Source organism: Oryza glaberrima, unplaced genomic scaffold (genome assembly GCF_000147395.1).
Source record: "Oryza glaberrima unplaced genomic scaffold, OglaRS2 ChrUN-Ctg39, whole genome shotgun sequence".
NCBI classification, from domain to species: Eukaryota; Viridiplantae; Streptophyta; class Magnoliopsida; order Poales; family Poaceae; genus Oryza; species Oryza glaberrima.
The window spans coordinates 190,917-209,115 of NW_026267044.1; the positions used below are offsets into that span (position 1 = coordinate 190,917).

The 18,199-nt window shown below is 50.0% G+C and overlaps 63 non-coding genes across 63 annotated transcripts; all 63 read right to left on the reverse strand.

Moving 5' to 3' along the window:
• Positions 1 to 41: 41 nt before the first annotated feature.
• On the reverse strand, positions 42 to 160 carry LOC127759154 (5S ribosomal RNA). The gene has a single exon (XR_008014467.1). It is a non-coding gene; the product is annotated as a 5S ribosomal RNA (ribosomal RNA).
• A 171-nt stretch (positions 161 to 331) lies between these two features.
• Positions 332 to 450, reverse strand: LOC127759155 (5S ribosomal RNA). Its single transcript, XR_008014468.1, has one exon. It is a non-coding gene; the product is annotated as a 5S ribosomal RNA (ribosomal RNA).
• A 171-nt stretch (positions 451 to 621) lies between these two features.
• LOC127759156 (5S ribosomal RNA) lies at positions 622 to 740 on the reverse strand. Its single transcript, XR_008014469.1, has one exon. It is a non-coding gene; the product is annotated as a 5S ribosomal RNA (ribosomal RNA).
• Positions 741 to 911: 171 nt separating this feature from the next.
• On the reverse strand, positions 912 to 1,030 carry LOC127759157 (5S ribosomal RNA). Its single transcript, XR_008014470.1, has one exon. It is a non-coding gene; the product is annotated as a 5S ribosomal RNA (ribosomal RNA).
• A 171-nt stretch (positions 1,031 to 1,201) lies between these two features.
• On the reverse strand, positions 1,202 to 1,320 carry LOC127759158 (5S ribosomal RNA). Its single transcript, XR_008014471.1, has one exon. It is a non-coding gene; the product is annotated as a 5S ribosomal RNA (ribosomal RNA).
• Positions 1,321 to 1,491: 171 nt separating this feature from the next.
• Positions 1,492 to 1,610, reverse strand: LOC127759160 (5S ribosomal RNA). The gene has a single exon (XR_008014473.1). It is a non-coding gene; the product is annotated as a 5S ribosomal RNA (ribosomal RNA).
• Positions 1,611 to 1,780: 170 nt separating this feature from the next.
• LOC127759161 (5S ribosomal RNA) lies at positions 1,781 to 1,899 on the reverse strand. The gene has a single exon (XR_008014474.1). It is a non-coding gene; the product is annotated as a 5S ribosomal RNA (ribosomal RNA).
• Positions 1,900 to 2,070: 171 nt separating this feature from the next.
• On the reverse strand, positions 2,071 to 2,189 carry LOC127759162 (5S ribosomal RNA). Its single transcript, XR_008014475.1, has one exon. It is a non-coding gene; the product is annotated as a 5S ribosomal RNA (ribosomal RNA).
• A 171-nt stretch (positions 2,190 to 2,360) lies between these two features.
• LOC127759163 (5S ribosomal RNA) lies at positions 2,361 to 2,479 on the reverse strand. Its single transcript, XR_008014476.1, has one exon. It is a non-coding gene; the product is annotated as a 5S ribosomal RNA (ribosomal RNA).
• Positions 2,480 to 2,650: 171 nt separating this feature from the next.
• Positions 2,651 to 2,769, reverse strand: LOC127759165 (5S ribosomal RNA). Its single transcript, XR_008014477.1, has one exon. It is a non-coding gene; the product is annotated as a 5S ribosomal RNA (ribosomal RNA).
• Positions 2,770 to 2,940: 171 nt separating this feature from the next.
• Positions 2,941 to 3,059, reverse strand: LOC127759166 (5S ribosomal RNA). The gene has a single exon (XR_008014478.1). It is a non-coding gene; the product is annotated as a 5S ribosomal RNA (ribosomal RNA).
• A 172-nt stretch (positions 3,060 to 3,231) lies between these two features.
• On the reverse strand, positions 3,232 to 3,350 carry LOC127759167 (5S ribosomal RNA). The gene has a single exon (XR_008014479.1). It is a non-coding gene; the product is annotated as a 5S ribosomal RNA (ribosomal RNA).
• Positions 3,351 to 3,521: 171 nt separating this feature from the next.
• LOC127759168 (5S ribosomal RNA) lies at positions 3,522 to 3,640 on the reverse strand. Its single transcript, XR_008014480.1, has one exon. It is a non-coding gene; the product is annotated as a 5S ribosomal RNA (ribosomal RNA).
• Positions 3,641 to 3,811: 171 nt separating this feature from the next.
• On the reverse strand, positions 3,812 to 3,930 carry LOC127759169 (5S ribosomal RNA). The gene has a single exon (XR_008014481.1). It is a non-coding gene; the product is annotated as a 5S ribosomal RNA (ribosomal RNA).
• A 171-nt stretch (positions 3,931 to 4,101) lies between these two features.
• On the reverse strand, positions 4,102 to 4,220 carry LOC127759170 (5S ribosomal RNA). The gene has a single exon (XR_008014482.1). It is a non-coding gene; the product is annotated as a 5S ribosomal RNA (ribosomal RNA).
• A 171-nt stretch (positions 4,221 to 4,391) lies between these two features.
• LOC127758555 (5S ribosomal RNA) lies at positions 4,392 to 4,511 on the reverse strand. Its single transcript, XR_008013917.1, has one exon. It is a non-coding gene; the product is annotated as a 5S ribosomal RNA (ribosomal RNA).
• Positions 4,512 to 4,682: 171 nt separating this feature from the next.
• LOC127759172 (5S ribosomal RNA) lies at positions 4,683 to 4,801 on the reverse strand. Its single transcript, XR_008014484.1, has one exon. It is a non-coding gene; the product is annotated as a 5S ribosomal RNA (ribosomal RNA).
• A 171-nt stretch (positions 4,802 to 4,972) lies between these two features.
• Positions 4,973 to 5,091, reverse strand: LOC127759173 (5S ribosomal RNA). The gene has a single exon (XR_008014485.1). It is a non-coding gene; the product is annotated as a 5S ribosomal RNA (ribosomal RNA).
• Positions 5,092 to 5,262: 171 nt separating this feature from the next.
• Positions 5,263 to 5,381, reverse strand: LOC127759174 (5S ribosomal RNA). Its single transcript, XR_008014486.1, has one exon. It is a non-coding gene; the product is annotated as a 5S ribosomal RNA (ribosomal RNA).
• A 171-nt stretch (positions 5,382 to 5,552) lies between these two features.
• LOC127759175 (5S ribosomal RNA) lies at positions 5,553 to 5,671 on the reverse strand. Its single transcript, XR_008014487.1, has one exon. It is a non-coding gene; the product is annotated as a 5S ribosomal RNA (ribosomal RNA).
• A 171-nt stretch (positions 5,672 to 5,842) lies between these two features.
• On the reverse strand, positions 5,843 to 5,961 carry LOC127759176 (5S ribosomal RNA). Its single transcript, XR_008014488.1, has one exon. It is a non-coding gene; the product is annotated as a 5S ribosomal RNA (ribosomal RNA).
• Positions 5,962 to 6,132: 171 nt separating this feature from the next.
• LOC127759177 (5S ribosomal RNA) lies at positions 6,133 to 6,251 on the reverse strand. The gene has a single exon (XR_008014489.1). It is a non-coding gene; the product is annotated as a 5S ribosomal RNA (ribosomal RNA).
• Positions 6,252 to 6,422: 171 nt separating this feature from the next.
• LOC127759178 (5S ribosomal RNA) lies at positions 6,423 to 6,541 on the reverse strand. Its single transcript, XR_008014490.1, has one exon. It is a non-coding gene; the product is annotated as a 5S ribosomal RNA (ribosomal RNA).
• Positions 6,542 to 6,712: 171 nt separating this feature from the next.
• LOC127759179 (5S ribosomal RNA) lies at positions 6,713 to 6,831 on the reverse strand. Its single transcript, XR_008014491.1, has one exon. It is a non-coding gene; the product is annotated as a 5S ribosomal RNA (ribosomal RNA).
• A 171-nt stretch (positions 6,832 to 7,002) lies between these two features.
• Positions 7,003 to 7,121, reverse strand: LOC127759181 (5S ribosomal RNA). The gene has a single exon (XR_008014492.1). It is a non-coding gene; the product is annotated as a 5S ribosomal RNA (ribosomal RNA).
• A 171-nt stretch (positions 7,122 to 7,292) lies between these two features.
• On the reverse strand, positions 7,293 to 7,411 carry LOC127759182 (5S ribosomal RNA). The gene has a single exon (XR_008014493.1). It is a non-coding gene; the product is annotated as a 5S ribosomal RNA (ribosomal RNA).
• Positions 7,412 to 7,582: 171 nt separating this feature from the next.
• On the reverse strand, positions 7,583 to 7,701 carry LOC127759184 (5S ribosomal RNA). The gene has a single exon (XR_008014495.1). It is a non-coding gene; the product is annotated as a 5S ribosomal RNA (ribosomal RNA).
• A 171-nt stretch (positions 7,702 to 7,872) lies between these two features.
• LOC127759185 (5S ribosomal RNA) lies at positions 7,873 to 7,991 on the reverse strand. The gene has a single exon (XR_008014496.1). It is a non-coding gene; the product is annotated as a 5S ribosomal RNA (ribosomal RNA).
• A 171-nt stretch (positions 7,992 to 8,162) lies between these two features.
• On the reverse strand, positions 8,163 to 8,281 carry LOC127759186 (5S ribosomal RNA). The gene has a single exon (XR_008014497.1). It is a non-coding gene; the product is annotated as a 5S ribosomal RNA (ribosomal RNA).
• A 171-nt stretch (positions 8,282 to 8,452) lies between these two features.
• Positions 8,453 to 8,571, reverse strand: LOC127759187 (5S ribosomal RNA). The gene has a single exon (XR_008014498.1). It is a non-coding gene; the product is annotated as a 5S ribosomal RNA (ribosomal RNA).
• Positions 8,572 to 8,742: 171 nt separating this feature from the next.
• LOC127759188 (5S ribosomal RNA) lies at positions 8,743 to 8,861 on the reverse strand. The gene has a single exon (XR_008014499.1). It is a non-coding gene; the product is annotated as a 5S ribosomal RNA (ribosomal RNA).
• Positions 8,862 to 9,034: 173 nt separating this feature from the next.
• LOC127758450 (5S ribosomal RNA) lies at positions 9,035 to 9,153 on the reverse strand. Its single transcript, XR_008013814.1, has one exon. It is a non-coding gene; the product is annotated as a 5S ribosomal RNA (ribosomal RNA).
• Positions 9,154 to 9,324: 171 nt separating this feature from the next.
• LOC127758451 (5S ribosomal RNA) lies at positions 9,325 to 9,443 on the reverse strand. Its single transcript, XR_008013815.1, has one exon. It is a non-coding gene; the product is annotated as a 5S ribosomal RNA (ribosomal RNA).
• Positions 9,444 to 9,614: 171 nt separating this feature from the next.
• Positions 9,615 to 9,733, reverse strand: LOC127758452 (5S ribosomal RNA). Its single transcript, XR_008013816.1, has one exon. It is a non-coding gene; the product is annotated as a 5S ribosomal RNA (ribosomal RNA).
• Positions 9,734 to 9,904: 171 nt separating this feature from the next.
• LOC127758453 (5S ribosomal RNA) lies at positions 9,905 to 10,023 on the reverse strand. Its single transcript, XR_008013817.1, has one exon. It is a non-coding gene; the product is annotated as a 5S ribosomal RNA (ribosomal RNA).
• A 171-nt stretch (positions 10,024 to 10,194) lies between these two features.
• Positions 10,195 to 10,313, reverse strand: LOC127758454 (5S ribosomal RNA). Its single transcript, XR_008013819.1, has one exon. It is a non-coding gene; the product is annotated as a 5S ribosomal RNA (ribosomal RNA).
• Positions 10,314 to 10,484: 171 nt separating this feature from the next.
• LOC127758456 (5S ribosomal RNA) lies at positions 10,485 to 10,603 on the reverse strand. Its single transcript, XR_008013821.1, has one exon. It is a non-coding gene; the product is annotated as a 5S ribosomal RNA (ribosomal RNA).
• Positions 10,604 to 10,777: 174 nt separating this feature from the next.
• LOC127758457 (5S ribosomal RNA) lies at positions 10,778 to 10,896 on the reverse strand. Its single transcript, XR_008013822.1, has one exon. It is a non-coding gene; the product is annotated as a 5S ribosomal RNA (ribosomal RNA).
• Positions 10,897 to 11,067: 171 nt separating this feature from the next.
• Positions 11,068 to 11,186, reverse strand: LOC127758458 (5S ribosomal RNA). The gene has a single exon (XR_008013823.1). It is a non-coding gene; the product is annotated as a 5S ribosomal RNA (ribosomal RNA).
• Positions 11,187 to 11,357: 171 nt separating this feature from the next.
• Positions 11,358 to 11,476, reverse strand: LOC127758459 (5S ribosomal RNA). Its single transcript, XR_008013825.1, has one exon. It is a non-coding gene; the product is annotated as a 5S ribosomal RNA (ribosomal RNA).
• Positions 11,477 to 11,647: 171 nt separating this feature from the next.
• Positions 11,648 to 11,766, reverse strand: LOC127758460 (5S ribosomal RNA). Its single transcript, XR_008013826.1, has one exon. It is a non-coding gene; the product is annotated as a 5S ribosomal RNA (ribosomal RNA).
• Positions 11,767 to 11,937: 171 nt separating this feature from the next.
• On the reverse strand, positions 11,938 to 12,056 carry LOC127758461 (5S ribosomal RNA). Its single transcript, XR_008013827.1, has one exon. It is a non-coding gene; the product is annotated as a 5S ribosomal RNA (ribosomal RNA).
• Positions 12,057 to 12,227: 171 nt separating this feature from the next.
• Positions 12,228 to 12,346, reverse strand: LOC127758462 (5S ribosomal RNA). Its single transcript, XR_008013828.1, has one exon. It is a non-coding gene; the product is annotated as a 5S ribosomal RNA (ribosomal RNA).
• Positions 12,347 to 12,517: 171 nt separating this feature from the next.
• On the reverse strand, positions 12,518 to 12,636 carry LOC127758463 (5S ribosomal RNA). Its single transcript, XR_008013829.1, has one exon. It is a non-coding gene; the product is annotated as a 5S ribosomal RNA (ribosomal RNA).
• A 171-nt stretch (positions 12,637 to 12,807) lies between these two features.
• Positions 12,808 to 12,926, reverse strand: LOC127758464 (5S ribosomal RNA). Its single transcript, XR_008013831.1, has one exon. It is a non-coding gene; the product is annotated as a 5S ribosomal RNA (ribosomal RNA).
• A 171-nt stretch (positions 12,927 to 13,097) lies between these two features.
• Positions 13,098 to 13,216, reverse strand: LOC127758465 (5S ribosomal RNA). The gene has a single exon (XR_008013832.1). It is a non-coding gene; the product is annotated as a 5S ribosomal RNA (ribosomal RNA).
• Positions 13,217 to 13,388: 172 nt separating this feature from the next.
• LOC127758467 (5S ribosomal RNA) lies at positions 13,389 to 13,507 on the reverse strand. The gene has a single exon (XR_008013834.1). It is a non-coding gene; the product is annotated as a 5S ribosomal RNA (ribosomal RNA).
• A 171-nt stretch (positions 13,508 to 13,678) lies between these two features.
• LOC127758468 (5S ribosomal RNA) lies at positions 13,679 to 13,797 on the reverse strand. Its single transcript, XR_008013835.1, has one exon. It is a non-coding gene; the product is annotated as a 5S ribosomal RNA (ribosomal RNA).
• Positions 13,798 to 13,968: 171 nt separating this feature from the next.
• Positions 13,969 to 14,087, reverse strand: LOC127758470 (5S ribosomal RNA). Its single transcript, XR_008013836.1, has one exon. It is a non-coding gene; the product is annotated as a 5S ribosomal RNA (ribosomal RNA).
• A 171-nt stretch (positions 14,088 to 14,258) lies between these two features.
• Positions 14,259 to 14,377, reverse strand: LOC127758471 (5S ribosomal RNA). The gene has a single exon (XR_008013837.1). It is a non-coding gene; the product is annotated as a 5S ribosomal RNA (ribosomal RNA).
• Positions 14,378 to 14,548: 171 nt separating this feature from the next.
• On the reverse strand, positions 14,549 to 14,667 carry LOC127758472 (5S ribosomal RNA). Its single transcript, XR_008013838.1, has one exon. It is a non-coding gene; the product is annotated as a 5S ribosomal RNA (ribosomal RNA).
• A 171-nt stretch (positions 14,668 to 14,838) lies between these two features.
• LOC127758473 (5S ribosomal RNA) lies at positions 14,839 to 14,957 on the reverse strand. The gene has a single exon (XR_008013839.1). It is a non-coding gene; the product is annotated as a 5S ribosomal RNA (ribosomal RNA).
• Positions 14,958 to 15,128: 171 nt separating this feature from the next.
• LOC127758474 (5S ribosomal RNA) lies at positions 15,129 to 15,247 on the reverse strand. Its single transcript, XR_008013840.1, has one exon. It is a non-coding gene; the product is annotated as a 5S ribosomal RNA (ribosomal RNA).
• A 171-nt stretch (positions 15,248 to 15,418) lies between these two features.
• Positions 15,419 to 15,537, reverse strand: LOC127758475 (5S ribosomal RNA). Its single transcript, XR_008013842.1, has one exon. It is a non-coding gene; the product is annotated as a 5S ribosomal RNA (ribosomal RNA).
• Positions 15,538 to 15,708: 171 nt separating this feature from the next.
• On the reverse strand, positions 15,709 to 15,827 carry LOC127758476 (5S ribosomal RNA). Its single transcript, XR_008013843.1, has one exon. It is a non-coding gene; the product is annotated as a 5S ribosomal RNA (ribosomal RNA).
• Positions 15,828 to 15,999: 172 nt separating this feature from the next.
• On the reverse strand, positions 16,000 to 16,118 carry LOC127758477 (5S ribosomal RNA). The gene has a single exon (XR_008013844.1). It is a non-coding gene; the product is annotated as a 5S ribosomal RNA (ribosomal RNA).
• Positions 16,119 to 16,289: 171 nt separating this feature from the next.
• On the reverse strand, positions 16,290 to 16,408 carry LOC127758479 (5S ribosomal RNA). The gene has a single exon (XR_008013846.1). It is a non-coding gene; the product is annotated as a 5S ribosomal RNA (ribosomal RNA).
• A 171-nt stretch (positions 16,409 to 16,579) lies between these two features.
• Positions 16,580 to 16,698, reverse strand: LOC127758481 (5S ribosomal RNA). The gene has a single exon (XR_008013847.1). It is a non-coding gene; the product is annotated as a 5S ribosomal RNA (ribosomal RNA).
• A 171-nt stretch (positions 16,699 to 16,869) lies between these two features.
• On the reverse strand, positions 16,870 to 16,988 carry LOC127758482 (5S ribosomal RNA). The gene has a single exon (XR_008013848.1). It is a non-coding gene; the product is annotated as a 5S ribosomal RNA (ribosomal RNA).
• Positions 16,989 to 17,159: 171 nt separating this feature from the next.
• Positions 17,160 to 17,278, reverse strand: LOC127758483 (5S ribosomal RNA). The gene has a single exon (XR_008013849.1). It is a non-coding gene; the product is annotated as a 5S ribosomal RNA (ribosomal RNA).
• A 173-nt stretch (positions 17,279 to 17,451) lies between these two features.
• On the reverse strand, positions 17,452 to 17,570 carry LOC127758484 (5S ribosomal RNA). The gene has a single exon (XR_008013850.1). It is a non-coding gene; the product is annotated as a 5S ribosomal RNA (ribosomal RNA).
• A 172-nt stretch (positions 17,571 to 17,742) lies between these two features.
• LOC127758533 (5S ribosomal RNA) lies at positions 17,743 to 17,861 on the reverse strand. The gene has a single exon (XR_008013896.1). It is a non-coding gene; the product is annotated as a 5S ribosomal RNA (ribosomal RNA).
• Positions 17,862 to 18,032: 171 nt separating this feature from the next.
• Positions 18,033 to 18,151, reverse strand: LOC127758485 (5S ribosomal RNA). The gene has a single exon (XR_008013851.1). It is a non-coding gene; the product is annotated as a 5S ribosomal RNA (ribosomal RNA).
• Between the last annotated feature and the right edge of the window lie 48 nt (positions 18,152 to 18,199).

Here is an 18,199-nt window from a genome sequence, read left to right on the forward strand (position 1 = left end):
TCGCCCAAGGAGCGGCACAACACGAGGGACGCAGAAAAGGAGGGATGCAACACGAGGACTTCCCAGGAGGTCACCCATCCTAGTACTACTCTCGCCCAAGCACGCTTAACTTCGGAGTTCTGATGGGATCCGGTGCTTTAGTGCTGGTATGATCGCATCCGATATGTCTAGGCGTCATTCGGATGTCATTTCTTAAAATAGGCGTAACTTTCTCATACGGACTCGGAATCAGGCAAATGATATATCCACGGACATCTACAGAAAATGTTACATCCGATTCTCCGCAGCTCTCGCCCAAGGAGCGGCACAACACGAGGGACGCAGAAAAGGAGGGATGCAACACGAGGACTTCCCAGGAGGTCACCCATCCTAGTACTACTCTCGCCCAAGCACGCTTAACTTCGGAGTTCTGATGGGATCCGGTGCTTTAGTGCTGGTATGATCGCATCCGATATGTCTAGGCGTCATTCGGATGTCATTTCTTAAAATAGGCGTAACTTTCTCATACGGACTCGGAATCAGGCAAATGATATATCCACGGACATCTACAGAAAATGTTACATCCGATTCTCCGCAGCTCTCGCCCAAGGAGCGGCACAACACGAGGGACGCAGAAAAGGAGGGATGCAACACGAGGACTTCCCAGGAGGTCACCCATCCTAGTACTACTCTCGCCCAAGCACGCTTAACTTCGGAGTTCTGATGGGATCCGGTGCTTTAGTGCTGGTATGATCGCATCCGATATGTCTAGGCGTCATTCGGATGTCATTTCTTAAAATAGGCGTAACTTTCTCATACGGACTCGGAATCAGGCAAATGATATATCCACGGACATCTACAGAAAATGTTACATCCGATTCTCCGCAGCTCTCGCCCAAGGAGCGGCACAACACGAGGGACGCAGAAAAGGAGGGATGCAACACGAGGACTTCCCAGGAGGTCACCCATCCTAGTACTACTCTCGCCCAAGCACGCTTAACTTCGGAGTTCTGATGGGATCCGGTGCTTTAGTGCTGGTATGATCGCATCCGATATGTCTAGGCGTCATTCGGATGTCATTTCTTAAAATAGGCGTAACTTTCTCATACGGACTCGGAATCAGGCAAATGATATATCCACGGACATCTACAGAAAATGTTACATCCGATTCTCCGCAGCTCTCGCCCAAGGAGCGGCACAACACGAGGGACGCAGAAAAGGAGGGATGCAACACGAGGACTTCCCAGGAGGTCACCCATCCTAGTACTACTCTCGCCCAAGCACGCTTAACTTCGGAGTTCTGATGGGATCCGGTGCTTTAGTGCTGGTATGATCGCATCCGATATGTCTAGGCGTCATTCGGATGTCATTTCTTAAAATAGGCGTAACTTTCTCATACGGACTCGGAATCAGGCAAATGATATATCCACGGACATCTACAGAAAATGTTACATCCGATTCTCCGCAGCTCTCGCCCAAGGAGCGGCACAACACGAGGGACGCAGAAAAGGAGGGATGCAACACGAGGACTTCCCAGGAGGTCACCCATCCTAGTACTACTCTCGCCCAAGCACGCTTAACTTCGGAGTTCTGATGGGATCCGGTGCTTTAGTGCTGGTATGATCGCATCCGATATGTCTAGGCGTCATTCGGATGTCATTTCTTAAAATAGGCGTAACTTTCTCATACGGACTCGGAATCAGGCAAATGATATATCCACGGACATCTACAGAAATGTTACATCCGATTCTCCGCAGCTCTCGCCCAAGGAGCGGCACAACACGAGGGACGCAGAAAAGGAGGGATGCAACACGAGGACTTCCCAGGAGGTCACCCATCCTAGTACTACTCTCGCCCAAGCACGCTTAACTTCGGAGTTCTGATGGGATCCGGTGCTTTAGTGCTGGTATGATCGCATCCGATATGTCTAGGCGTCATTCGGATGTCATTTCTTAAAATAGGCGTAACTTTCTCATACGGACTCGGAATCAGGCAAATGATATATCCACGGACATCTACAGAAAATGTTACATCCGATTCTCCGCAGCTCTCGCCCAAGGAGCGGCACAACACGAGGGACGCAGAAAAGGAGGGATGCAACACGAGGACTTCCCAGGAGGTCACCCATCCTAGTACTACTCTCGCCCAAGCACGCTTAACTTCGGAGTTCTGATGGGATCCGGTGCTTTAGTGCTGGTATGATCGCATCCGATATGTCTAGGCGTCATTCGGATGTCATTTCTTAAAATAGGCGTAACTTTCTCATACGGACTCGGAATCAGGCAAATGATATATCCACGGACATCTACAGAAAATGTTACATCCGATTCTCCGCAGCTCTCGCCCAAGGAGCGGCACAACACGAGGGACGCAGAAAAGGAGGGATGCAACACGAGGACTTCCCAGGAGGTCACCCATCCTAGTACTACTCTCGCCCAAGCACGCTTAACTTCGGAGTTCTGATGGGATCCGGTGCTTTAGTGCTGGTATGATCGCATCCGATATGTCTAGGCGTCATTCGGATGTCATTTCTTAAAATAGGCGTAACTTTCTCATACGGACTCGGAATCAGGCAAATGATATATCCACGGACATCTACAGAAAATGTTACATCCGATTCTCCGCAGCTCTCGCCCAAGGAGCGGCACAACACGAGGGACGCAGAAAAGGAGGGATGCAACACGAGGACTTCCCAGGAGGTCACCCATCCTAGTACTACTCTCGCCCAAGCACGCTTAACTTCGGAGTTCTGATGGGATCCGGTGCTTTAGTGCTGGTATGATCGCATCCGATATGTCTAGGCGTCATTCGGATGTCATTTCTTAAAATAGGCGTAACTTTCTCATACGGACTCGGAATCAGGCAAATGATATATCCACGGACATCTACAGAAAATGTTACATCCGATTCTCCGCAGCTCTCGCCCAAGGAGCGGCACAACACGAGGGACGCAGAAAAGGAGGGATGCAACACGAGGACTTCCCAGGAGGTCACCCATCCTAGTACTACTCTCGCCCAAGCACGCTTAACTTCGGAGTTCTGATGGGATCCGGTGCTTTAGTGCTGGTATGATCGCATCCGATATGTCTAGGCGTCATTCGGATGTCATTTCTTAAAATAGGCGTAACTTTCTCATACGGACTCGGAATCAGGCAAATGATATATCCACGGACATCTACAGAAAATGTTACATCCGATTCTCCGCAGCTCTCGCCCAAGGAGCGGCACAACACGAGGGACGCAGAAAAAGGAGGGATGCAACACGAGGACTTCCCAGGAGGTCACCCATCCTAGTACTACTCTCGCCCAAGCACGCTTAACTTCGGAGTTCTGATGGGATCCGGTGCTTTAGTGCTGGTATGATCGCATCCGATATGTCTAGGCGTCATTCGGATGTCATTTCTTAAAATAGGCGTAACTTTCTCATACGGACTCGGAATCAGGCAAATGATATATCCACGGACATCTACAGAAAATGTTACATCCGATTCTCCGCAGCTCTCGCCCAAGGAGCGGCACAACACGAGGGACGCAGAAAAGGAGGGATGCAACACGAGGACTTCCCAGGAGGTCACCCATCCTAGTACTACTCTCGCCCAAGCACGCTTAACTTCGGAGTTCTGATGGGATCCGGTGCTTTAGTGCTGGTATGATCGCATCCGATATGTCTAGGCGTCATTCGGATGTCATTTCTTAAAATAGGCGTAACTTTCTCATACGGACTCGGAATCAGGCAAATGATATATCCACGGACATCTACAGAAAATGTTACATCCGATTCTCCGCAGCTCTCGCCCAAGGAGCGGCACAACACGAGGGACGCAGAAAAGGAGGGATGCAACACGAGGACTTCCCAGGAGGTCACCCATCCTAGTACTACTCTCGCCCAAGCACGCTTAACTTCGGAGTTCTGATGGGATCCGGTGCTTTAGTGCTGGTATGATCGCATCCGATATGTCTAGGCGTCATTCGGATGTCATTTCTTAAAATAGGCGTAACTTTCTCATACGGACTCGGAATCAGGCAAATGATATATCCACGGACATCTACAGAAAATGTTACATCCGATTCTCCGCAGCTCTCGCCCAAGGAGCGGCACAACACGAGGGACGCAGAAAAGGAGGGATGCAACACGAGGACTTCCCAGGAGGTCACCCATCCTAGTACTACTCTCGCCCAAGCACGCTTAACTTCGGAGTTCTGATGGGATCCGGTGCTTTAGTGCTGGTATGATCGCATCCGATATGTCTAGGCGTCATTCGGATGTCATTTCTTAAAATAGGCGTAACTTTCTCATACGGACTCGGAATCAGGCAAATGATATATCCACGGACATCTACAGAAAATGTTACATCCGATTCTCCGCAGCTCTCGCCCAAGGAGCGGCACAACACGAGGGACGCAGAAAAGGAGGGATGCAACACGAGGACTTCCCAGGAGGTCACCCATCCTAGTACTACTCTCGCCCAAGCACGCTTAACTTCGGAGTTCTGATGGGATCCGGTTGCTTTAGTGCTGGTATGATCGCATCCGATATGTCTAGGCGTCATTCGGATGTCATTTCTTAAAATAGGCGTAACTTTCTCATACGGACTCGGAATCAGGCAAATGATATATCCACGGACATCTACAGAAAATGTTACATCCGATTCTCCGCAGCTCTCGCCCAAGGAGCGGCACAACACGAGGGACGCAGAAAAGGAGGGATGCAACACGAGGACTTCCCAGGAGGTCACCCATCCTAGTACTACTCTCGCCCAAGCACGCTTAACTTCGGAGTTCTGATGGGATCCGGTGCTTTAGTGCTGGTATGATCGCATCCGATATGTCTAGGCGTCATTCGGATGTCATTTCTTAAAATAGGCGTAACTTTCTCATACGGACTCGGAATCAGGCAAATGATATATCCACGGACATCTACAGAAAATGTTACATCCGATTCTCCGCAGCTCTCGCCCAAGGAGCGGCACAACACGAGGGACGCAGAAAAGGAGGGATGCAACACGAGGACTTCCCAGGAGGTCACCCATCCTAGTACTACTCTCGCCCAAGCACGCTTAACTTCGGAGTTCTGATGGGATCCGGTGCTTTAGTGCTGGTATGATCGCATCCGATATGTCTAGGCGTCATTCGGATGTCATTTCTTAAAATAGGCGTAACTTTCTCATACGGACTCGGAATCAGGCAAATGATATATCCACGGACATCTACAGAAAATGTTACATCCGATTCTCCGCAGCTCTCGCCCAAGGAGCGGCACAACACGAGGGACGCAGAAAAGGAGGGATGCAACACGAGGACTTCCCAGGAGGTCACCCATCCTAGTACTACTCTCGCCCAAGCACGCTTAACTTCGGAGTTCTGATGGGATCCGGTGCTTTAGTGCTGGTATGATCGCATCCGATATGTCTAGGCGTCATTCGGATGTCATTTCTTAAAATAGGCGTAACTTTCTCATACGGACTCGGAATCAGGCAAATGATATATCCACGGACATCTACAGAAAATGTTACATCCGATTCTCCGCAGCTCTCGCCCAAGGAGCGGCACAACACGAGGGACGCAGAAAAGGAGGGATGCAACACGAGGACTTCCCAGGAGGTCACCCATCCTAGTACTACTCTCGCCCAAGCACGCTTAACTTCGGAGTTCTGATGGGATCCGGTGCTTTAGTGCTGGTATGATCGCATCCGATATGTCTAGGCGTCATTCGGATGTCATTTCTTAAAATAGGCGTAACTTTCTCATACGGACTCGGAATCAGGCAAATGATATATCCACGGACATCTACAGAAAATGTTACATCCGATTCTCCGCAGCTCTCGCCCAAGGAGCGGCACAACACGAGGGACGCAGAAAAGGAGGGATGCAACACGAGGACTTCCCAGGAGGTCACCCATCCTAGTACTACTCTCGCCCAAGCACGCTTAACTTCGGAGTTCTGATGGGATCCGGTGCTTTAGTGCTGGTATGATCGCATCCGATATGTCTAGGCGTCATTCGGATGTCATTTCTTAAAATAGGCGTAACTTTCTCATACGGACTCGGAATCAGGCAAATGATATATCCACGGACATCTACAGAAAATGTTACATCCGATTCTCCGCAGCTCTCGCCCAAGGAGCGGCACAACACGAGGGACGCAGAAAAGGAGGGATGCAACACGAGGACTTCCCAGGAGGTCACCCATCCTAGTACTACTCTCGCCCAAGCACGCTTAACTTCGGAGTTCTGATGGGATCCGGTGCTTTAGTGCTGGTATGATCGCATCCGATATGTCTAGGCGTCATTCGGATGTCATTTCTTAAAATAGGCGTAACTTTCTCATACGGACTCGGAATCAGGCAAATGATATATCCACGGACATCTACAGAAAATGTTACATCCGATTCTCCGCAGCTCTCGCCCAAGGAGCGGCACAACACGAGGGACGCAGAAAAGGAGGGATGCAACACGAGGACTTCCCAGGAGGTCACCCATCCTAGTACTACTCTCGCCCAAGCACGCTTAACTTCGGAGTTCTGATGGGATCCGGTGCTTTAGTGCTGGTATGATCGCATCCGATATGTCTAGGCGTCATTCGGATGTCATTTCTTAAAATAGGCGTAACTTTCTCATACGGACTCGGAATCAGGCAAATGATATATCCACGGACATCTACAGAAAATGTTACATCCGATTCTCCGCAGCTCTCGCCCAAGGAGCGGCACAACACGAGGGACGCAGAAAAGGAGGGATGCAACACGAGGACTTCCCAGGAGGTCACCCATCCTAGTACTACTCTCGCCCAAGCACGCTTAACTTCGGAGTTCTGATGGGATCCGGTGCTTTAGTGCTGGTATGATCGCATCCGATATGTCTAGGCGTCATTCGGATGTCATTTCTTAAAATAGGCGTAACTTTCTCATACGGACTCGGAATCAGGCAAATGATATATCCACGGACATCTACAGAAAATGTTACATCCGATTCTCCGCAGCTCTCGCCCAAGGAGCGGCACAACACGAGGGACGCAGAAAAGGAGGGATGCAACACGAGGACTTCCCAGGAGGTCACCCATCCTAGTACTACTCTCGCCCAAGCACGCTTAACTTCGGAGTTCTGATGGGATCCGGTGCTTTAGTGCTGGTATGATCGCATCCGATATGTCTAGGCGTCATTCGGATGTCATTTCTTAAAATAGGCGTAACTTTCTCATACGGACTCGGAATCAGGCAAATGATATATCCACGGACATCTACAGAAAATGTTACATCCGATTCTCCGCAGCTCTCGCCCAAGGAGCGGCACAACACGAGGGACGCAGAAAAGGAGGGATGCAACACGAGGACTTCCCAGGAGGTCACCCATCCTAGTACTACTCTCGCCCAAGCACGCTTAACTTCGGAGTTCTGATGGGATCCGGTGCTTTAGTGCTGGTATGATCGCATCCGATATGTCTAGGCGTCATTCGGATGTCATTTCTTAAAATAGGCGTAACTTTCTCATACGGACTCGGAATCAGGCAAATGATATATCCACGGACATCTACAGAAAATGTTACATCCGATTCTCCGCAGCTCTCGCCCAAGGAGCGGCACAACACGAGGGACGCAGAAAAGGAGGGATGCAACACGAGGACTTCCCAGGAGGTCACCCATCCTAGTACTACTCTCGCCCAAGCACGCTTAACTTCGGAGTTCTGATGGGATCCGGTGCTTTAGTGCTGGTATGATCGCATCCGATATGTCTAGGCGTCATTCGGATGTCATTTCTTAAAATAGGCGTAACTTTCTCATACGGACTCGGAATCAGGCAAATGATATATCCACGGACATCTACAGAAAATGTTACATCCGATTCTCCGCAGCTCTCGCCCAAGGAGCGGCACAACACGAGGGACGCAGAAAAGGAGGGATGCAACACGAGGACTTCCCAGGAGGTCACCCATCCTAGTACTACTCTCGCCCAAGCACGCTTAACTTCGGAGTTCTGATGGGATCCGGTGCTTTAGTGCTGGTATGATCGCATCCGATATGTCTAGGCGTCATTCGGATGTCATTTCTTAAAATAGGCGTAACTTTCTCATACGGACTCGGAATCAGGCAAATGATATATCCACGGACATCTACAGAAAATGTTACATCCGATTCTCCGCAGCTCTCGCCCAAGGAGCGGCACAACACGAGGGACGCAGAAAAGGAGGGATGCAACACGAGGACTTCCCAGGAGGTCACCCATCCTAGTACTACTCTCGCCCAAGCACGCTTAACTTCGGAGTTCTGATGGGATCCGGTGCTTTAGTGCTGGTATGATCGCATCCGATATGTCTAGGCGTCATTCGGATGTCATTTCTTAAAATAGGCGTAACTTTCTCATACGGACTCGGAATCAGGCAAATGATATATCCACGGACATCTACAGAAAATGTTACATCCGATTCTCCGCAGCTCTCGCCCAAGGAGCGGCACAACACGAGGGACGCAGAAAAGGAGGGATGCAACACGAGGACTTCCCAGGAGGTCACCCATCCTAGTACTACTCTCGCCCAAGCACGCTTAACTTCGGAGTTCTGATGGGATCCGGTGCTTTAGTGCTGGTATGATCGCATCCGATATGTCTAGGCGTCATTCGGATGTCATTTCTTAAAATAGGCGTAACTTTCTCATACGGACTCGGAATCAGGCAAATGATATATCCACGGACATCTACAGAAAATGTTACATCCGATTCTCCGCAGCTCTCGCCCAAGGAGCGGCACAACACGAGGGACGCAGAAAAGGAGGGATGCAACACGAGGACTTCCCAGGAGGTCACCCATCCTAGTACTACTCTCGCCCAAGCACGCTTAACTTCGGAGTTCTGATGGGATCCGGTGCTTTAGTGCTGGTATGATCGCATCCGATATGTCTAGGCGTCATTCGGATGTCATTTCTTAAAATAGGCGTAACTTTCTCATACGGACTCGGAATCAGGCAAATGATATATCCACGGACATCTACAGAAAATGTTACATCCGATTCTCCGCAGCTCTCGCCCAAGGAGCGGCACAACACGAGGGACGCAGAAGAAAGGAGGGATGCAACACGAGGACTTCCCAGGAGGTCACCCATCCTAGTACTACTCTCGCCCAAGCACGCTTAACTTCGGAGTTCTGATGGGATCCGGTGCTTTAGTGCTGGTATGATCGCATCCGATATGTCTAGGCGTCATTCGGATGTCATTTCTTAAAATAGGCGTAACTTTCTCATACGGACTCGGAATCAGGCAAATGATATATCCACGGACATCTACAGAAAATGTTACATCCGATTCTCCGCAGCTCTCGCCCAAGGAGCGGCACAACACGAGGGACGCAGAAAAGGAGGGATGCAACACGAGGACTTCCCAGGAGGTCACCCATCCTAGTACTACTCTCGCCCAAGCACGCTTAACTTCGGAGTTCTGATGGGATCCGGTGCTTTAGTGCTGGTATGATCGCATCCGATATGTCTAGGCGTCATTCGGATGTCATTTCTTAAAATAGGCGTAACTTTCTCATACGGACTCGGAATCAGGCAAATGATATATCCACGGACATCTACAGAAAATGTTACATCCGATTCTCCGCAGCTCTCGCCCAAGGAGCGGCACAACACGAGGGACGCAGAAAAGGAGGGATGCAACACGAGGACTTCCCAGGAGGTCACCCATCCTAGTACTACTCTCGCCCAAGCACGCTTAACTTCGGAGTTCTGATGGGATCCGGTGCTTTAGTGCTGGTATGATCGCATCCGATATGTCTAGGCGTCATTCGGATGTCATTTCTTAAAATAGGCGTAACTTTCTCATACGGACTCGGAATCAGGCAAATGATATATCCACGGACATCTACAGAAAATGTTACATCCGATTCTCCGCAGCTCTCGCCCAAGGAGCGGCACAACACGAGGGACGCAGAAAAGGAGGGATGCAACACGAGGACTTCCCAGGAGGTCACCCATCCTAGTACTACTCTCGCCCAAGCACGCTTAACTTCGGAGTTCTGATGGGATCCGGTGCTTTAGTGCTGGTATGATCGCATCCGATATGTCTAGGCGTCATTCGGATGTCATTTCTTAAAATAGGCGTAACTTTCTCATACGGACTCGGAATCAGGCAAATGATATATCCACGGACATCTACAGAAAATGTTACATCCGATTCTCCGCAGCTCTCGCCCAAGGAGCGGCACAACACGAGGGACGCAGAAAAGGAGGGATGCAACACGAGGACTTCCCAGGAGGTCACCCATCCTAGTACTACTCTCGCCCAAGCACGCTTAACTTCGGAGTTCTGATGGGATCCGGTGCTTTAGTGCTGGTATGATCGCATCCGATATGTCTAGGCGTCATTCGGATGTCATTTCTTAAAATAGGCGTAACTTTCTCATACGGACTCGGAATCAGGCAAATGATATATCCACGGACATCTACAGAAAATGTTACATCCGATTCTCCGCAGCTCTCGCCCAAGGAGCGGCACAACACGAGGGACGCAGAAAAGGAGGGATGCAACACGAGGACTTCCCAGGAGGTCACCCATCCTAGTACTACTCTCGCCCAAGCACGCTTAACTTCGGAGTTCTGATGGGATCCGGTGCTTTAGTGCTGGTATGATCGCATCCGATATGTCTAGGCGTCATTCGGATGTCATTTCTTAAAATAGGCGTAACTTTCTCATACGGACTCGGAATCAGGCAAATGATATATCCACGGACATCTACAGAAAATGTTACATCCGATTCTCCGCAGCTCTCGCCCAAGGAGCGGCACAACACGAGGGACGCAGAAGAAAAGGAGGGATGCAACACGAGGACTTCCCAGGAGGTCACCCATCCTAGTACTACTCTCGCCCAAGCACGCTTAACTTCGGAGTTCTGATGGGATCCGGTGCTTTAGTGCTGGTATGATCGCATCCGATATGTCTAGGCGTCATTCGGATGTCATTTCTTAAAATAGGCGTAACTTTCTCATACGGACTCGGAATCAGGCAAATGATATATCCACGGACATCTACAGAAAATGTTACATCCGATTCTCCGCAGCTCTCGCCCAAGGAGCGGCACAACACGAGGGACGCAGAAAAGGAGGGATGCAACACGAGGACTTCCCAGGAGGTCACCCATCCTAGTACTACTCTCGCCCAAGCACGCTTAACTTCGGAGTTCTGATGGGATCCGGTGCTTTAGTGCTGGTATGATCGCATCCGATATGTCTAGGCGTCATTCGGATGTCATTTCTTAAAATAGGCGTAACTTTCTCATACGGACTCGGAATCAGGCAAATGATATATCCACGGACATCTACAGAAAATGTTACATCCGATTCTCCGCAGCTCTCGCCCAAGGAGCGGCACAACACGAGGGACGCAGAAAAGGAGGGATGCAACACGAGGACTTCCCAGGAGGTCACCCATCCTAGTACTACTCTCGCCCAAGCACGCTTAACTTCGGAGTTCTGATGGGATCCGGTGCTTTAGTGCTGGTATGATCGCATCCGATATGTCTAGGCGTCATTCGGATGTCATTTCTTAAAATAGGCGTAACTTTCTCATACGGACTCGGAATCAGGCAAATGATATATCCACGGACATCTACAGAAAATGTTACATCCGATTCTCCGCAGCTCTCGCCCAAGGAGCGGCACAACACGAGGGACGCAGAAAAGGAGGGATGCAACACGAGGACTTCCCAGGAGGTCACCCATCCTAGTACTACTCTCGCCCAAGCACGCTTAACTTCGGAGTTCTGATGGGATCCGGTGCTTTAGTGCTGGTATGATCGCATCCGATATGTCTAGGCGTCATTCGGATGTCATTTCTTAAAATAGGCGTAACTTTCTCATACGGACTCGGAATCAGGCAAATGATATATCCACGGACATCTACAGAAAATGTTACATCCGATTCTCCGCAGCTCTCGCCCAAGGAGCGGCACAACACGAGGGACGCAGAAAAGGAGGGATGCAACACGAGGACTTCCCAGGAGGTCACCCATCCTAGTACTACTCTCGCCCAAGCACGCTTAACTTCGGAGTTCTGATGGGATCCGGTGCTTTAGTGCTGGTATGATCGCATCCGATATGTCTAGGCGTCATTCGGATGTCATTTCTTAAAATAGGCGTAACTTTCTCATACGGACTCGGAATCAGGCAAATGATATATCCACGGACATCTACAGAAAATGTTACATCCGATTCTCCGCAGCTCTCGCCCAAGGAGCGGCACAACACGAGGGACGCAGAAAAGGAGGGATGCAACACGAGGACTTCCCAGGAGGTCACCCATCCTAGTACTACTCTCGCCCAAGCACGCTTAACTTCGGAGTTCTGATGGGATCCGGTGCTTTAGTGCTGGTATGATCGCATCCGATATGTCTAGGCGTCATTCGGATGTCATTTCTTAAAATAGGCGTAACTTTCTCATACGGACTCGGAATCAGGCAAATGATATATCCACGGACATCTACAGAAAATGTTACATCCGATTCTCCGCAGCTCTCGCCCAAGGAGCGGCACAACACGAGGGACGCAGAAAAGGAGGGATGCAACACGAGGACTTCCCAGGAGGTCACCCATCCTAGTACTACTCTCGCCCAAGCACGCTTAACTTCGGAGTTCTGATGGGATCCGGTGCTTTAGTGCTGGTATGATCGCATCCGATATGTCTAGGCGTCATTCGGATGTCATTTCTTAAAATAGGCGTAACTTTCTCATACGGACTCGGAATCAGGCAAATGATATATCCACGGACATCTACAGAAAATGTTACATCCGATTCTCCGCAGCTCTCGCCCAAGGAGCGGCACAACACGAGGGACGCAGAAAAGGAGGGATGCAACACGAGGACTTCCCAGGAGGTCACCCATCCTAGTACTACTCTCGCCCAAGCACGCTTAACTTCGGAGTTCTGATGGGATCCGGTGCTTTAGTGCTGGTATGATCGCATCCGATATGTCTAGGCGTCATTCGGATGTCATTTCTTAAAATAGGCGTAACTTTCTCATACGGACTCGGAATCAGGCAAATGATATATCCACGGACATCTACAGAAAATGTTACATCCGATTCTCCGCAGCTCTCGCCCAAGGAGCGGCACAACACGAGGGACGCAGAAAAGGAGGGATGCAACACGAGGACTTCCCAGGAGGTCACCCATCCTAGTACTACTCTCGCCCAAGCACGCTTAACTTCGGAGTTCTGATGGGATCCGGTGCTTTAGTGCTGGTATGATCGCATCCGATATGTCTAGGCGTCATTCGGATGTCATTTCTTAAAATAGGCGTAACTTTCTCATACGGACTCGGAATCAGGCAAATGATATATCCACGGACATCTACAGAAAATGTTACATCCGATTCTCCGCAGCTCTCGCCCAAGGAGCGGCACAACACGAGGGACGCAGAAAAAGGAGGGATGCAACACGAGGACTTCCCAGGAGGTCACCCATCCTAGTACTACTCTCGCCCAAGCACGCTTAACTTCGGAGTTCTGATGGGATCCGGTGCTTTAGTGCTGGTATGATCGCATCCGATATGTCTAGGCGTCATTCGGATGTCATTTCTTAAAATAGGCGTAACTTTCTCATACGGACTCGGAATCAGGCAAATGATATATCCACGGACATCTACAGAAAATGTTACATCCGATTCTCCGCAGCTCTCGCCCAAGGAGCGGCACAACACGAGGGACGCAGAAAAGGAGGGATGCAACACGAGGACTTCCCAGGAGGTCACCCATCCTAGTACTACTCTCGCCCAAGCACGCTTAACTTCGGAGTTCTGATGGGATCCGGTGCTTTAGTGCTGGTATGATCGCATCCGATATGTCTAGGCGTCATTCGGATGTCATTTCTTAAAATAGGCGTAACTTTCTCATACGGACTCGGAATCAGGCAAATGATATATCCACGGACATCTACAGAAAATGTTACATCCGATTCTCCGCAGCTCTCGCCCAAGGAGCGGCACAACACGAGGGACGCAGAAAAGGAGGGATGCAACACGAGGACTTCCCAGGAGGTCACCCATCCTAGTACTACTCTCGCCCAAGCACGCTTAACTTCGGAGTTCTGATGGGATCCGGTGCTTTAGTGCTGGTATGATCGCATCCGATATGTCTAGGCGTCATTCGGATGTCATTTCTTAAAATAGGCGTAACTTTCTCATACGGACTCGGAATCAGGCAAATGATATATCCACGGACATCTACAGAAAATGTTACATCCGATTCTCCGCAGCTCTCGCCCAAGGAGCGGCACAACACGAGGGACGCAGAAAAGGAGGGATGCAACACGAGGACTTCCCAGGAGGTCACCCATCCTAGTACTACTCTCGCCCAAGCACGCTTAACTTCGGAGTTCTGATGGGATCCGGTGCTTTAGTGCTGGTATGATCGCATCCGATATGTCTAGGCGTCATTCGGATGTCATTTCTTAAAATAGGCGTAACTTTCTCATACGGACTCGGAATCAGGCAAATGATATATCCACGGACATCTACAGAAAATGTTACATCCGATTCTCCGCAGCTCTCGCCCAAGGAGCGGCACAACACGAGGGACGCAGAAAAGGAGGGATGCAACACGAGGACTTCCCAGGAGGTCACCCATCCTAGTACTACTCTCGCCCAAGCACGCTTAACTTCGGAGTTCTGATGGGATCCGGTGCTTTAGTGCTGGTATGATCGCATCCGATATGTCTAGGCGTCATTCGGATGTCATTTCTTAAAATAGGCGTAACTTTCTCATACGGACTCGGAATCAGGCAAATGATATATCCACGGACATCTACAGAAAATGTTACATCCGATTCTCCGCAGCTCTCGCCCAAGGAGCGGCACAACACGAGGGACGCAGAAAAGGAGGGATGCAACACGAGGACTTCCCAGGAGGTCACCCATCCTAGTACTACTCTCGCCCAAGCACGCTTAACTTCGGAGTTCTGATGGGATCCGGTGCTTTAGTGCTGGTATGATCGCATCCGATATGTCTAGGCGTCATTCGGATGTCATTTCTTAAAATAGGCGTAACTTTCTCATACGGACTCGGAATCAGGCAAATGATATATCCACGGACATCTACAGAAAATGTTACATCCGATTCTCCGCAGCTCTCGCCCAAGGAGCGGCACAACACGAGGGACGCAGAAAAGGAGGGATGCAACACGAGGACTTCCCAGGAGGTCACCCATCCTAGTACTACTCTCGCCCAAGCACGCTTAACTTCGGAGTTCTGATGGGATCCGGTGCTTTAGTGCTGGTATGATCGCATCCGATATGTCTAGGCGTCATTCGGATGTCATTTCTTAAAATAGGCGTAACTTTCTCATACGGACTCGGAATCAGGCAAATGATATATCCACGGACATCTACAGAAAATGTTACATCCGATTCTCCGCAGCTCTCGCCCAAGGAGCGGCACAACACGAGGGACGCAGAAAAGGAGGGATGCAACACGAGGACTTCCCAGGAGGTCACCCATCCTAGTACTACTCTCGCCCAAGCACGCTTAACTTCGGAGTTCTGATGGGATCCGGTGCTTTAGTGCTGGTATGATCGCATCCGATATGTCTAGGCGTCATTCGGATGTCATTTCTTAAAATAGGCGTAACTTTCTCATACGGACTCGGAATCAGGCAAATGATATATCCACGGACATCTACAGAAAATGTTACATCCGATTCTCCGCAGCTCTCGCCCAAGGAGCGGCACAACACGAGGGACGCAGAAAAGGAGGGATGCAACACGAGGACTTCCCAGGAGGTCACCCATCCTAGTACTACTCTCGCCCAAGCACGCTTAACTTCGGAGTTCTGATGGGATCCGGTGCTTTAGTGCTGGTATGATCGCATCCGATATGTCTAGGCGTCATTCGGATGTCATTTCTTAAAATAGGCGTAACTTTCTCATACGGACTCGGAATCAGGCCAAATGATATATCCACGGACATCTACAGAAAATGTTACATCCGATTCTCCGCAGCTCTCGCCCAAGGAGCGGCACAACACGAGGGACGCAGAAAAGGAGGGATGCAACACGAGGACTTCCCAGGAGGTCACCCATCCTAGTACTACTCTCGCCCAAGCACGCTTAACTTCGGAGTTCTGATGGGATCCGGTGCTTTAGTGCTGGTATGATCGCATCCGATATGTCTAGGCGTCATTCGGATGTCATTTCTTAAAATAGGCGTAACTTTCTCATACGGACTCGGAATCAGGCAAATGATATATCCACGGACATCTACAGAAAATGTTACATCCGATTCTCCGCAGCTCTCGCCCAAGGAGCGGCACAACACGAGGGACGCAGAAAAGGAGGGATGCAACACGAGGACTTCCCAGGAGGTCACCCATCCTAGTACTACTCTCGCCCAAGCACGCTTAACTTCGGAGTTCTGATGGGATCCGGTGCTTTAGTGCTGGTATGATCGCATCCGATATGTCTAGGCGTCATTCGGATGTCATTTCTTAAAATAGGCGTAACTTTCTCATACGGACTCGGAATCAGGCAAATGATATATCCACGGACATCTACAGAAAATGTTACATCCGATTCTCCGCAGCTCTCGCCCAAGGAGCGGCACAACACGAGGGACGCAGAAAAGGAGGGATGCAACACGAGGACTTCCCAGGAGGTCACCCATCCTAGTACTACTCTCGCCCAAGCACGCTTAACTTCGGAGTTCTGATGGGATCCGGTGCTTTAGTGCTGGTATGATCGCATCCGATATGTCTAGGCGTCATTCGGATGTCATTTCTTAAAATAGGCGTAACTTTCTCATACGGACTCGGAATCAGGCAAATGATATATCCACGGACATCTACAGAAAATGTTACATCCGATTCTCCGCAGCTCTCGCCCAAGGAGCGGCACAACACGAGGGACGCAGAAAAGGAGGGATGCAACACGAGGACTTCCCAGGAGGTCACCCATCCTAGTACTACTCTCGCCCAAGCACGCTTAACTTCGGAGTTCTGATGGGATCCGGTGCTTTAGTGCTGGTATGATCGCATCCGATATGTCTAGGCGTCATTCGGATGTCATTTCTTAAAATAGGCGTAACTTTCTCATACGGACTCGGAATCAGGCAAATGATATATCCACGGACATCTACAGAAAATGTTACATCCGATTCTCCGCAGCTCTCGCCCAAGGAGCGGCACAACACGAGGGACGCAGAAAAGGAGGGATGCAACACGAGGACTTCCCAGGAGGTCACCCATCCTAGTACTACTCTCGCCCAAGCACGCTTAACTTCGGAGTTCTGATGGGATCCGGTGCTTTAGTGCTGGTATGATCGCATCCGATATGTCTAGGCGTCATTCGGATGTCATTTCTTAAAATAGGCGTAACTTTCTCATACGGACTCGGAATCAGGCAAATGATATATCCACGGACATCTACAGAAAATGTTACATCCGATTCTCCGCAGCTCTCGCCCAAGGAGCGGCACAACACGAGGGACGCAGAAGAAAGGAGGGATGCAACACGAGGACTTCCCAGGAGGTCACCCATCCTAGTACTACTCTCGCCCAAGCACGCTTAACTTCGGAGTTCTGATGGGATCCGGTGCTTTAGTGCTGGTATGATCGCATCCGATATGTCTAGGCGTCATTCGGATGTCATTTCTTAAAATAGGCGTAACTTTCTCATACGGACTCGGAATCAGGCAAATGATATATCCACGGACATCTACAGAAAATGTTACATCCGATTCTCCGCAGCTCTCGCCCAAGGAGCGGCACAACACGAGGGACGCAGAAAAGGAGGGATTGCAACACGAGGACTTCCCAGGAGGTCACCCATCCTAGTACTACTCTCGCCCAAGCACGCTTAACTTCGGAGTTCTGATGGGATCCGGTGCTTTAGTGCTGGTATGATCGCATCCGATATGTCTAGGCGTCATTCGGATGTCATTTCTTAAAATAGGCGTAACTTTCTCATACGGACTCGGAATCAGGCAAATGATATATCCACGGACATCTACAGAAAATGTTACATCCGATTCTCCGCAGCTCTCGCCCAAGGAGCGGCACAACACGAGGGACGCAGAAAAGGAGGGATGCAACACGAGGACTTCCCAGGAGGTCACCCATCCTAGTACTACTCTCGCCCAAGCACGCTTAACTTCGGAGTTCTGATGGGATCCGGTGCTTTAGTGCTGGTATGATCGCATCCGATATGTCTAGGCGTCATTCGGATGTCATTTCTTAAAATAGGCGTAAC